At 55.8% G+C, this 12,709-nt stretch overlaps 1 protein-coding gene across 3 annotated transcripts in view; it reads left to right on the forward strand.

Moving 5' to 3' along the window:
* SDK2 (sidekick cell adhesion molecule 2) overlaps window positions 1-12,709 on the forward strand; it is a 246,430-nt gene that overhangs the window by 99,928 nt on the left and 133,793 nt on the right. The window contains exon 1 of one of the 3 annotated variants that reach the window (XM_032456929.1): window positions 6,093-6,099. The exons of the other annotated variants lie outside the window; for them this stretch is intronic. The gene's annotated coding sequence lies outside the window, so the exon portion shown is untranslated. Of the gene's footprint in view, window positions 1-6,092; window positions 6,100-12,709 lie in introns of those variants that run through there. 3 annotated transcript variants of the gene reach the window in all.

Here is a 12,709-nt window from a genome sequence, read left to right on the forward strand (position 1 = left end):
GTCGTGCGGATTTGGCGAGAGGTGCGTCTGAGGCTCCTGGGACGACTTGGCATGAGGCAGGCACTTAATACGAGTTAGTTCTTCCGTGGTGCGTGCACGGACCATCAAGCGGCCATGGGGCTCAGGATGGAGAAGAGCCCCTGAGGCTTTGGAGACACACTCAGCAGTGCTCAGATCCCCTTCCTCATCGCTCTCCCTGTCCTGTCTACCGACAGCTCCACGCCCCTTCTCCATCCCTGGGTTCCAGACTTGGATATCCACCTGGACACCCACCTGGATATCCGACAGGCCACACACACCCAAAACTGGACTCACCATCCTTCCCCTAAACCAGCTCCTGCTCCAGGGTTTGAGTCTCAGGAATCGGCACCATCACCACTGACCTTCTCTGTCAGACAAGCAAAGAACCTTCTCCATCCTGCCTCCAAAATAGCTCCTCCTCGTTCTCTCCACCCACCACTGCCCCCACCAGGGTCCACTCCAAACCACCTCCTCTCTGCTCAGCATCATCTCTCTGGACAGGGAAGCACTCTCCCCCTAGGACTGAAAGGAAGTGAAGTCTCCGAAAGGAGGTATTGCTCCCTGGAGCTCCATCTCTCCCCAGACTCCCACACAGCAGCCCCAGATGGACTCATGGCATCGGCTCTTACCTCCTTCCATCCCTGCCCTGCCATGCTGCAGAAGGGACAGAGAAAACTGCAAATGTCCCTTCTTGAGCTCCAAGATGGCACAGTCCCCACTCTGTCCCAACACATCGCGTGGCGGCCGGTGCAGAGCTGACAGTCCAGAGTCATTGGATTAATCCATGAGAGAATGACTCACAAGAAGCCCCCTGACTTCCCTGCTAATCCAGGGACCCACTGCACCTGGTTCCCACGCCCGCAGTTAGCTCTGCTCTGGATGCCTTCCTGCTAGAATGCTATCTCTCCAGCCAGCTTGCAGGGCCTCCAGGTAGGGCCTCGTCTCCGTCTTTGTGTTCCAGGGCCTCGCCCATAATTGGTGTTCACTGAGCAGGAAGGGTCAGTGAGATGAGTCATGACCTTGAGACGGTCTGGACTGAGAAGGTGCAGGTCCTTTATTCCATCCTCATTAAGGGTCATTCCAGACCATCCCCAGCTTCTTCATCTTCTCTTCTAACTGTGTTTCACTCTCCTTTGGGAAACAGGGAGCCAAAGAGACTAGATTGGGAGAGGGTCGGGGTGGCGCTTGGGCTGACCCTGCCACCCTAACAAGCCCCCAGTGCAGACACACACGCACACACACACACTCAGAATCTTCAGTACCTCTCCACCGCCCTCAGGATGACATCCAAACTTCTTAACACAATTTATTAGCCCTTTATTCTCTGGGACCCAGAGCCTCCCCATACAAAAACCAGAAGCTGGGCTGGGAGGTACCTCTGCACTGTCTCATTCTTCCCTCCCCCCAGTTCTGTGAGACAGGGGCTATTGTCCTCCCCTCATCCTCCTCAAATAAGGAGATCAGCTCAGAGGGGCTAAGTGATTTGCCCAAGGTCATACAGCTCCTAATTGGAGAAACCAGGGCTTGAATCCTAGTTCACCCTGCACAGGCCTGCTCCCGGCCTCCTCTCCTCCCGCCCTGCAGCCCCCATCCCCGCTCCCTCCTACTGAAACACCTGCCCAGAGGCCCCTGTTCTCTCAAGCTTCCTGGCTTTTGCACACATGGCACCGTCTACCCATGACAGCCCCCTGCCTGGCACACGTCCTGCTCTCCCTTCAGGATGCTGCCAGACCACCTTCCCTGTTGGTCCCTCCAGGCCTGGCGGGCGAGTTGAGCCTGTGTGTAGACCTGATGTGTCATGGGCTTCCGTCTAGTGTGCGTTTATCCCACCGTCCAAGGGCTCATCATCTCCCCCGGAGCCTGTGAGCAACTGGAGGGCAGAGGTTTCCTTCTGACTCACCGTGCTATCTCCCCGCACGTAGCAGATGCTCCAAAAAAAGTTGCTGAATTTGCAAGTTGAGTGAATGAATGAATGAATGAATTAAATGCTTACCCTGCATTATGACCGAGAGCCAAGAGCATTTGTGTGAGACCAGCGTCAAGGGCACTGAAACTCGAGGGAGGAGGTGGGGGCCTTCGTGGGCACTGGGGATGGAGGGGCCCGTGACAGCTGGGAGGCAGCGAGCCCTAGGACGGGAAGGGGTATCTGGAGAGAAGCCTCTGGTCCTGATGCTGAGTGCGCTGATTTGAGGGAAGGGAAGGGGGAGCCGAGAGGCAGAGGGGAGATGACAGGAAGGTCAGGAGGCCCAGCCGGCCCTCCCCCACCTCCTCGCCCTCCCCCGGCCTCTTCTCTGTTCTTTCCTCCGTCTTGCCTTTACATTCATCCTGTTGACAATCTCACATGGGGCTTTTTTGGACCACATGGTTTATCCCTTGTCACCAGCCAAACAGCCCTGTTATATTAATTTATTGTCCTTTCCGGTAACTTGTAGGCTTCCTGTAAACCTCCCCTTTCCCACGCGGACTTTGCCCACGGCCAAGCCACAGCTCCCAGCTGGCCCTGCTGCTCCGCACACCCGGGCACAGCCGGACAGAGAGCAGAGGTCTCCTGGGACATCCTGACCTTCGCCCTTTGAGAGCGGCTTCTGGAGCCCACCCTCTCCTCGTGTCAGTTCCCCACAGGAGCCTCTCTTGGGTCTCACCCTTCTGGTGATGAGACCCTCACCCCTCTTGGATTCTTGCCCCCGGGGCTGTCCCTCACTTACCCTAGGCACCCCAGGGATGGAGGGGCAGAGATGAGTGTGGCCAAGACCTACAGGGCAGCTGAGGCCGGGAGTGCTAGCCTGGCTTGCCCAAGGTCACACTGGTCCTGGAGAAGTATGTCTCTTAGCCCCAACCAGGTACCCTGTGTGATGGTTTGGCCCCTGTTTCGGGGCCTGACCCTGGCCTTTCCCTTGGGACCCCAGGCCAGTCCACATCCACGGGAGCAGTGTCCTCATGGTGGGAGCAGTACGCTCATGGTGGGAGCTGGAACTCTTGCCCCTGCCTCCCTGAGGCTCATGGGTGGTTAAGACAGAGTGCCTCCCTCGCCTTTCTGACCCACTTCAGGTGTTTCGGTAGAAGGAGCATGGACTTTGAGCACAGACAGCCTTGGGTTCAAATCCCAGAGCCCACCCTGGCCACCTGTGTCACCTGGGATAAGACGCTTCATGGCCTGGAGCATCAGTTTTCCTTTCTGTACAATAGGCTCAGGGATCACACACATGGAGCACAGAGACACCAGGTCCTCATAACCGAGGATAGGCTGGCTCCAGGGGTGTGGGACCCTGGCTGGGGGTCACGTCTACAGCTGAGCCAGAAGGCAGAGGGCAGCAAGGATGCAACTCCCAGATCGCTCTCCCTGGATGAGGGTGTCCCTGCAGGAAAAGGGGGAGCACAGAGAACATCTCATCTACTTTCCGAGCCCAAGGAAAGCTAAACATCCTCTCCCCGGCTATGCCCCCATCACCAGGGGAAAGGCAGGGGCTTTGATCCCGGGAAGGAGGGGAGACCATGTGCGTGGGTGGGTGGTGGAGGGGCCGCTCTGCTCTCCTTCCCAGAAAGGCCCGGCTTCCGGGGAATGAATTGGAAATGGCTGTGCAGGGCCATCAATCAGTCCGGTGCCTCCTGCCAGCATGCCAATCCTGCCGCCGTGAGGTCCCTGGCACACGGGATGTTGTCAGTCACCGTTAGCAGAGCTCGGGCCCCGTGGCAGAGCAGCTGACCCGACACTGCTGTGGGGTCCGGAGGGCACGTTGAGGCCTGCGCGTAGAGAGGTGACCAGTGAGGATGGGAAGTGATGGGGCGGGGGTGGGGCAGCCTCTGGAAACAAGAGAATTCCTTTCATTCTTAGTTCACTATCGAGTTTCTGCTCTATGCCAGGAACCAGGTAAGGGACTGAAGGCCCACAATGACAGAGATGTGTCCTCTCACAGCTTAGAGTCCAGGGGAGGCATTCGAAAGATGGGGGCCCCTAGGGAGTTACGAGTGTGGCTCAGTGAACACAAAGGGGGCTCGCTTCTACTGGAGGAGCAGCTGTGAAACCTGCACAGAGCGGGTGGCGGGCTCTGCTGAGCGCTGGCTTTTGTAGGGGGGACACTTGAACGGGTGTATTAGTATCTGAGGGCTGCGGTAACAAAGTGCCACCAAGTCGGTGGCTTAAATCAAAAGCAGCATCTTACAGTTTGGAGGCTGGACTCTCTCCAAAAGCCATACAGAGAACCCTTCCTCCTGCAGCCTCTGGTCCGGCCACCTTTAACACACAGCAGATGGGCTGTAAGTTTTCAAAGGGACTGAATGAAGAGGCGCAGGGGGGTGGCATGAGGGGATAATGAACGCAGCCCCCGGAAACAGGGGTGGGGGTCTGCCGCCTGTCTCTGCCCCTCCCCACCACTCCCCTCCTTTCAGCCGCCTACCTCTGCTTCTCCAGGCCAGCTGGCCAGGCTGCCGTCTGAAACAGCCACCTGCCACCAGGGCACATGAGCAGAGGCAGCCAGCCCAGGGCCAGGCGGGAAGCGGGGGCAGCTGCATCCTGGGACAGGGGGCAGGACAGCCTCATGCGGTCATGTTCAACCTCCTGCCCCCCCCGCATATGGGGCCACCTACTCGCCCACACCTTCTTCCCTGAGCCTACCTTCTCCCCTCCTCATCCTCGGAATTCACGCTCTGGGTTGGCTTTCGGTAGCCTTGGGTTCTGTGGAAGGACTGAGAAAGCTCACTCGTGGTGTTTACCTGCAACGCCACCTGGCCACATCCCCGGCACCAGACGGGGGAGGGACTCACCCCGCCCCAATGCCTTCCCTGCTCTGACCCACGGGGTGGTTAATAGTTCGCAACTTACGCTTTGCTGTGTGCTGAGAGTAAGAGAATGTACCTGGGGTCCGGAGCTCAAGGCCAGAAAATAAGAAAAATTGATCCTGGTTTTTTAAGTTCTGTCACAGTTAATCCTACTAAAAAACCCGGCAAGGGAGGTGCTGCAGGACTCCCCTTGTGCACTGAGGAAGCAACAGCTCAGAAAACTCAGGTGCCGACTGAGTTCGTAAGCAGAAGTGGGACCCAAACCCCGTGGTCCACCTGCAGAGCTAACTTCCAAACAGCCCGTCAATTTGGGCAGCGGCCAGGGTGTCCACTTGCCACCAGTACAGGCGTTTAACCCTGTGCCTGTGAGACTACCTGGAAACCCAGCCCACCCTCCATAACCCAAAGAGTGGGCCCCTGGCCTGAACTGGGGGAGGCCGTGAGCATCACGTCGGGGGAGCGCAGGGAGGAGGTGAAGGTGGAGCCAGGCGACTTCTCAGGATGCGAAGGGGCACTTAGAACTTCTCCAGTCTCCCTCCTAAGGACCGTATGGGGCTGGGGGCAGAGAGGGTGGAATGGGAGGGCTGGAGGGGGTGAGTGGAAGCAGGGAGACAGGGAAAGACCTTGTACCCAGATTTACTTTTTTTTGGTCAGTTGAGATAAGACTCAACAGAAAATCAACCACTTTGAAAGGAACAATTCAGTTGCATTGAGCGCATTTACAATGTTACACATCTACCACCTGACCTTAACTCCAAAATCCCCATTCCCATTAAGCAGTCACTCCCCATGCCCCCTTCTCCCGACCACCTGGCAGCCACCAATCTCTGTCCTGTCTGCGGCTTGACCTCCTCTGGGTGTTTCATATACATGAATCATACAGCATGTGACCTGGGCTCTCCTTTTAGATGGGAAGAGGGAGAAATGTAACTGGAAGCCCCCTGTGTCCTCTGCCCCGAAGCCCCTGCCTGCTGGAAGGTCTCCAGGCCTGCTCAGAGGAAGCCGCCCAGTCTGCCCCGACCCTCAGGTGGGCTCTCCGGGGCAGTGAACGGGCGCCGGAGCCCTGGGCTCGGTCTCTGCGCAGCAGCTCATGGGGGACCCCCGGGCATCTCATCTGTTGCATAGGAGGTTGCAGTGGTGGGTCTCAGTTACTACCTTCCCCTGAGATGTTCAGAGGGGAGAAACTGGGTTTTGTGTGATGACAGAGGTCCTCGGAGGAGATCCAGAATGTCTTTCTAAAACAGGAGGAAAGAGAGAGACAGTGGCACGTGCACTTGGTCCAGCAGAGGCAGCGAGAACTTGGTCTCTGTCTGCCAGGCCTGCGGGCTTTCTGCTGACGACCAGGACCAGTAAAGGAGACAAGGAGGGCGGTCGGGGCAGGAGCTGAGCCGGCATCGGGCATCAGGGCTGCAGGAGGGCTGTTTCCCTCCAGATTGGGCCCGACTCCCAGGTGGGTGGCAGCAGGAAGGGAGGGTGGCCCGTGTGCCCGTGCAAGTGTCTGGGGAGGGGATGCGCGCGCTGCCGGCAGGCGGGCGTGTGCAGGCCTCTGTGTATAATCCAGCTTGTAAATTGCTCGGGGCCTGTAACTGCGGAAAGGGCCATCTAGCCGCGTGGTGTTATTATTTATGATGAAGCACAGAGGTGCCTGCCAGGGACTGGAATGGGCTGAGCGCTGCACGGGACGGACGGCAAATTGAACTCCAATTTTCTGCTCGGCAGTCTTTGTTACACGCCACAAAGCGCCAGTACACCGGGGTCACCAGCCTGATGAATGTGTGCTCTTCCCGGCGGCAGGTTCCATCTCTCAGCCTCTGCGTGAAGGCGGGCTCGGTGCTGGGGCTCCCCCTCCCGCCAGGCCCATCCGAAGACTCCTTTCCTGTGATCCAGGTTGCGGCTGCGCTGACCTCGGGGGAGATCAGAGGCCTGGCAGGAGGGCAGGGGGTCTTGGGTTCAAAACCCAGCTCTGATTCTCGGGTCACCTCATGCCCTTCTTCCCTGAGCTTCAGATGCGAGAACTCAAAGGGCAGGGATGATGACTCTCCCTGGAGGTGGCCAGGGAGGATTAAATGAGAAAACACAGGGAGATGGGCAGGCATTAGACCTTCAGCAAATACTTCCTCTTTCCTTCCCATCTCCCAGGGCTGCACTGATGCGAGGGAAAGGGAGGCAGGAGGAAGCCACCGGTGGAAGACGCCCATCTGGGGGTGGTGAGGCCCCCAGCATTCCGGGTGTCCAGCCCAGCCCCTTCTCATGAGTGTTAGGAAGTCGGTGCTGATGCTGAGTGAGACCTTCCACCAGCCCCCACCTTCCCTCACTTTTTGTCTCCCCGTCCTCAGGCCCAGTGCACTGTCTTCCTTGAGGTCATGGCTTTCCTCAAGGGTAGGAAAGTGGTAGAAAAGGGGGTTACCCTTGGGACCACTGTCCACTGCTCTCAGCACGTCCCTTCCATGCCCTGTGTCTGGTGGGGCCGTCCTTGGCCAAGGTAGACACTGGGGACCCCCACGCTGTGGGTTCTCGGAAGCATCCCTGAGCCCACCAGCCTTTGCTCTCGGCTTCTCTAGGCCTGTGGGAGGCAGATGTCTCTCCATCACCAGAGCTTTGGGGCCAGGCTGAGAGTGGTACCCTTGTGATGGAGAGAGCTCACCTGCCGAGGAATCTTCAAGAGAATCACCTGGGGGAGTGACAGATGCCAGGTGGGACAGGTCTCGGTGGAGCCCCTGAAGCCCGGCCAGCCAACTGACCCCCAAAGCTGAGCTTTGGCAACCCCTTCATCTCTGGGGATCTCACGTCCCGGCTGTGAAACTGGAGAATTGCTCCAAGCAGGCGACCCGCCTCACGGTCACAGAGGGGAAGATGGGTGTCATCGGCAGGGCATGATGGAGCTTCCTGGGAGGGGTTCCAGGTGTTGGTGAAAATTTTATTATCGCCACTTTTATGGCTCCAATGAATCTGAATACACTAAAATGATAATAACACCGTTAGGCAAAAGCATTCTAATCAATGGTGTAAGTTTAATCTCTGAACCCTCCAGCTGAAATGTATGACAGGGCCCCCTTCCCCTCTGTTAACTGCGAAATAAACCCATCAGAAATGAGAACCATCTTTTTTCCACGCAAGGCTGGGGATTCTTTGGCATAATGTACCTGTGCGGTTCAGGCTGTGCCGGGTGCTGCCAGACCACTTGTCCCTGTCCATAGGAGGGAGGCGCTACTATTACCCCATTTCTCCACGGAGGACACTGAGATGTGGAGGGGTTACAGAGAGATGTCCAGGGTCACATAGCTGGTGTGTAGCCAAGCCAAGATTCAAATCCCAGTAACCCCCCTCCAGGGCCCCCGGTCATAACCCGCGTTACCACTCGGAGCTTGCAGAGCTGGCAGGGAATTTAGAGGAATGTCAGCTCTCAAGAGGGAGGTGACCAGGCCAAGTTCAACAGCAAGTTTAGTTTACTTGTCTGCTTTTTCATTCATGGCTCTGGGCCGTCCTGCATGCCAGACTCGCTGCCAAGCTCTGGGGTCAGGGAGGTGAGGGGACCCCGTCCCCATCTTCCCTCGGATGACACATGAGCGTAGGGGTCACCATGCGGCTCTGGTGTGCGTCCTGTGTGCCATCAGGGAGGCAACTCTAAAAGTTCCAGGGCGGTGGAGTTGGACCTCAGGAAATGTTACAGAGCACACACTTGAGCCTTGAAGGGACAACAGGCAGGGCTGTGACTTTCTGGCTGGGTGTACAGTGGGCCAAGCTGGCTGGGGTTAGGGCTTGGAACACACACCCCTCCTTCCCTAGTCTGGGCCGCTCCGCCCCGCCCCGCCCTGCTCACTGAGCGTCCTCCAGGGCCATATGTGGGGCTCTGTTGCACTGGCTACCCTGGTGGCTAGGTCCCTCCTAATCAGATTAGATGTGTATTCAAACAGATTGATGATCTGTTCCATTAGATGCTTTTTGAACACGTTTTTCCAAGCAAGAAATCCATTTGGCAGCAGCTGTAGAGGTCGAGGCATAATTGACTGTCGCGCCCTCCCAGGCCCTCGACATCGGAAGGTGCCTGGTTCCTGAAGGTCACTGGCGAGGATTAGATGAAGGAGGGCGAGAGCCTTCTTCCCTGGCTAATGAAGCACTTGGCATGCAGGCAGCACTGGGGCTGAGCTGGGCCAGGCATCTGCCAGGAGACAGGGAAGGGGTATAAATTAGCATCTCATTTGGGGGAGAGGCAGAAGCCGGAGGGGAGGGACTAAGGGGCTAGGGGGCTGCAATGCCCTGGATGCCTGGCGGGGCAGGAGGAGCAGGCAGACCATGTTAGGCATGCAGGTGGTGGGGGAGAGGACCAGCTGGGGAGCCGGGGTCCTCTGCCTGCTAGCACCTGCCGGCTGTGTGTGCTCCCAGAGCATTTCTTCTGGGGACGGGGGTGGGGGGACTCAAACAGGCCCATGCATGGGAGCTCTTCCTGGTCCCTGCTCCCTGCTCCCTATTCCTGAGCCCCTGCCCAGGCAGCTCCCAGACTTAGCATCTCCCTGACTTGGGTTCTGGAGGAAGAGGAATTGATGGCATTATGCAAAACCTCCTTCATCTCCAGTTGTCCCTACTCTGGGCCTGAGCCTTTGCTCAGGGATCTGTCTACAAGCCATCCCTAAGCAAGACTTGGTCCTTCAGCTCGCTTGGCGTGGCTGTGAGGCAGCTGAATTTGGAAGACTCAGATTGGGACATTCAGGAGACTACGCTCCTCCGTAAGGGGGTGGCTCCAAGTTACGGGGAATGGTAGGGTGTGGTTAGTGCCCCTTGTCCCCATTTCCCCATCTCCTCCCCATCTGATCACCTCCAAAGGTCCGCATGGCAGAACAAGCATCCCGGAGGTGCCAAGCACTGTGCTCTGAACTTGGTCCTTCCAGCAGCCTCTGGGGCGGGGGCTGGAATCTCTTCCACTGATGGACAAGGCTCCGGAGGTCCCTCTTCTCCTGATCAAACTTTTGTTGTCGCAGGAACTGGAACTGAAACCCAGTTTCTCTTCTCCCATGGGGACCTTCAAACCAGACGCCTGGGAAAAGGTGGCACCTGGGGGCTTTAAGCGGTGAGCAGAGCTGTGGGATGGGGACCCCGGGTCATCCTCTCCTTCCCAAGAAGCTCCTGGGGCTTGGACCCCTGCCTCATTTTACTTGGCCCCTCCCGCCCACATCTGTTCATCTTCTGACTTCTCTGGCCTCCCTTACTCCCAGGCTCCTCTCCCTGCACCCGACGAGCCCGTCCCCCGAAATTCCCTCCTTTAGGTGAACCAGTCTCCCCTGGGAGGTTCTGCTCCATCATCCTTCCAACACGCGCAAGGCTCATGCCCAGCCAGCCCGCCTGTGCCACCCTTGCGCTGGGATCTAGTTCTGGGCTGTGACATTGGAAGCTGGGGTACAAATACCCCTGCCACACAACCCACGTGGCCCCTGCTTGTGGCTTCAAAGTCCTGAGAGAGGCCACCAGCCCTCACTTACCACCCATGAGGCCACAGGTCGGGGCGTGAAGCTGGGACAGCTGAGGGAAGCCCCTTGTCACCCATGGAATGATCTGAAACTTTGAAATCTGCCAGGTCTGGGTTTACGTCTTTGTAGCAGTTCACATGGTGGAACCTTCCCGACTGTCAGCTTTCTCATCTGTAGAATCGCACCTTCCTTGAGAAGTTCTTGTGATGGTCAACTAAGAAGACAGACGTAAAGCCCTTCACCTGTGGAAAGTCCCAGAAGTCATTATGAAATAAAGCCCGCAAGAATAGAAGCATAGGGAGAAGTGGGGCTTGTTGAGAGGGGTCTGCCCAGGTCCCCTACTTCCTCTGCCCGGGGGCGCAGCCTGCTCAGGTCTGTGGCCACCAGTCAGCTCCAGGAAGGGAACCAGTTAGGGAGCTGCAGAGGTCAATCCAGGACAAAGGTGACGGTGCAGAGCCAGGGGATGGTGAGGTGAGAAGTTTGCAAGCATCCCAACCTCGACCGCCTTCCCACGCTTTCCAGAGGCACTCCCGGTGGTGCAGCAGCTCCTGGGCACCCAAAAGGGAACACTAAAAGGGGGAGACTTTGGGGTGTTTCAGAGCTGGGATGGGGACTGGACCAGACCCTGTGCTCTGTGACACTGGCTCTGGAGGGCACATGGACACCTTTTGGCCAATTAGGTGGTGGGTGGAGGTCTTCACCCTGGCTGGCACCCCCAGCCAGTGAGCATCTGGCTCCAGGGGAGTGCGGTTCCCAGGCCTGGGCTGACTGGGAAGGCAAATCCCAGGAGAGATGGGGGCTCTCCAGAGAAAGATGACATTATTGTGCTGGGGGCTGAAGGGGAGAGGGGGAGAGGTTGAAGTTGAGATACGCTTCTGTGTGGGGCCATTGAGCCTGGAGGAGAAGGATGACAATGGGGGTATTTAGTGGGAATACGGAGGGAAAGGCACTTGCCCATTCTGTGAAATAAGAAGGAAGCCCAGGACTGAGGGCTCTTGTCCATCCCTGAAGGCGGCTTTTCCTTCAAGAAGCTCAGGCTCTGGTGGTCAGGGACCCCCAGCCACGCCACACCCCTGTGTCCCATGCACACAGACGGCCAGTCCTTTCCCATGTCGCCAGCGGGGCTGCCCGTGATTCACCCTGCCTGCTCACATACGTGTTTGCACATGCGTGCACGTATCTGACTATAAGGAATCCATACTTACGGGGCATCACATAAAAGTGACAAAAAGGCATAGAGTAAAAAGTGAGTCTTCTCCCTGCCTGAGCCCCGGGCCGCCCACTTCTCCTCCCTAAAGCATCACTGAGCCCAGTTTCTTATGTGAGCCCCCTAGAAAAAACCTATGCCTGTACAAAGCAAATCTATTTTTGTCCTTGAAGGAAAAAAAGAAAAAAACCTGTGCACAAGTGATAGCCGATTACACACCCTGTTCTGCACCTTGCTTTTTCACTTAACAGTAGGTCTCAAAATGTGTTCCAGAGCCTTCTGCTGTGGAGAATTCTATTGTTTGGTGGTGCAATCATTTCTTTAACCAGCGCCCTCTTGACAGACATTCAGTTCAATTCCAGGCTTTTGCTGTTACAAAACACAGTGTGGCTTTGAAATGCTGTCACTTCACCCATGCACAGGTGTGTGTGTGGTGGAGAAATTCCTTGAAGAGTTGGTGGATGGGGTGTGGAGGGCATTTTTACTTCTGAGAGAATTGCCAAATTGTTCTGCCTAGATATCTTACCAGGTACAATCCCCAAAGCATTGTGTGCGATGCCCGGTTCTCCGCAGGCTGGCAGCTTGGGGTCTTATAATGTTTCCAGATCTTGGCCGAAGTGATAGGAAAAAAAAAAACCAAACGGTATCTCATTGAATTTGCCTTCCCTTTCTCTTATCCTGAAGTTCGGCATCTTTATGTATGTTTCAGAGTTATTTGCAATTCTTTTCTGTGAATGGTTCATATCCTTTGCCCATTTTTCTCTTTGTTCATCTTTTTTCTTACTGCTTTATAGGAATATTTTTTACTTCAGGAAAATGAGCTCTTTGTCCATGATAGAAGTTGCAAATATTTTCCCCCAGTTTGTCATTCATTGCTTTTTGTTTATGGGTGTTTTTTCCATGCAAGATTTTTATATAGTTCAAGGTATCAATCTGTTTTACGACTTTCTGGAGTTTGGATAGTACTTAGAAAATACTTGGCGAATTCTTTGCTTTGCCAAGATTGTGTATTTTTAAACCTCTGTGGTTTTTTTTTCTTTTTTTCTAGTTCTTTTAGAACTTTATTTTTCTTGTTTAAAAAAATTGATGCTTCTAGCATTTATTTTGGGGTAAAATGTGAGGAAGAGATTCAGCTTTATTTTTTCCCCAAACGACTTCCTGGTTGTTCCAAAGCCATTTGTTGAATAATCGATCTATTTCCCCACAGATTTGAAATTCTACTTTAATCCTCTCTTCAATATCC

The sequence above is a fragment of the Camelus ferus genome, chromosome 16 (assembly GCF_009834535.1).
Source record: "Camelus ferus isolate YT-003-E chromosome 16, BCGSAC_Cfer_1.0, whole genome shotgun sequence".
Classification (NCBI taxonomy): Eukaryota; Metazoa; Chordata; class Mammalia; order Artiodactyla; family Camelidae; genus Camelus; species Camelus ferus.